The sequence below is a fragment of the Nansenia antarctica genome, assembly GCF_963989245.1.
Source record: "Nansenia antarctica genome assembly, chromosome: 3".
Lineage (NCBI taxonomy): Eukaryota > Metazoa > Chordata > Actinopteri > Argentiniformes > Microstomatidae > Nansenia > Nansenia antarctica.
This window is the reverse complement of record NC_137688.1, coordinates 13,455,679-13,457,027: the sequence shown is the minus strand read 5'-3', so window position 1 is coordinate 13,457,027 and position 1,349 is coordinate 13,455,679.

The following is a 1,349-nucleotide window of genomic DNA, read 5'->3' as shown; positions in this document are numbered from 1 at the left end:
ATATTGGTACTGTATATTTTGTCTTGAGTATTGTTGTATTGTCGTCTTGCTGTTTTGTTGTTGCTGTGTATGTACTGTAGCTTGTTCAGCATGGTAGAATACCAAGTCATGTTCCTAGTGCACTGCACATGGTGAATAAAGTTGAATTGAATTGAAATACATAAACAGTCAACTGGAAATATGTGGTGTTGCTTCGTACATTGCAGATCCTGATTGTCTTGACCAAGACTCAGTGGTCATCAGTACCCTGAAATGGACTATGCATATAAAGTGTTGTAATTGTGTAGTTCTGTTTGATTTCAAATGCAAACTTTTGGAGTGTAGAGACAAGAAATGGTGACCAACTACAAGAAATGTCTGACCACTGTGCTTGCCAACAAGGGTTTCTCCACCAAGTACTGAGTAATGTTTTGCTAGGGGTGAAATTCTTATTTTACTCAATAAAACACAAATATTGTTTCCAAATTCATATAATGTGATTTTCTGGGATTTGTTTAATATTCTGTCTCACTGTTAAAATGAACCTACCATAAACATTATAGACGGATAGATAGATTAATTATTGTTCATTTCTTTGTAAGGGGGTAAACTCACAAAATCAGCATGGGGTGAAATACTTATTTTCCCCACTGCTACATGTAGCCTAATATAAAATAGTGCACATACACAGAGGTGTCCTAATCACTCCGTCAACGCAAAGTTGCTATGAGAGCCGCCACAGAATGTATGTACTGGCCATCAGGGGGCAGCAGATTCACTTGGAGCACGCACACACACAAAATAATGTTAAGCTTTTAACTTACACATTCAATGTCAAGGGATAGTGTTTGAATACTTCTTGGCTTGAATACCCCGATATGGTTTTGGGGCAAGCACACTTCACGATTTCCACAGATATTGTACCTCTCTAGTATAGTATACTCTATTTGATGTTACAGTGCAGTATGTATAAACATACCTCAATTTTTTTCCAAAATGAAAAATAAATACAAAGGAGGAAGAAAAAGAAGAAGAGGAAGGTTCATAGTGCAGAGGATTCAGTTTATTGAAGTCAAAGTTTTACAACTTGTGTTTTACAATCTGTATTTTTTGTAATATATATTCATATATATGAAACCAAAAAAGGCTACTTTAGAAGAATAAATGTAATTTTCTTTCTTTTTTTAATATCATCTTTTGTCAGTTAATGTACAGAATAACAGTTAGCTAATATAATCCTTGAAAAAGAGCAATATGTTCCTTTTTTAATGTCGCAGTGCAACTTACATCTTACACACCTGTGCAATGTACCGTGAGGTGTAGTACACCCCTGAAAGAACACACAGTGGAATCTCCCGTTTGGGCTGTTT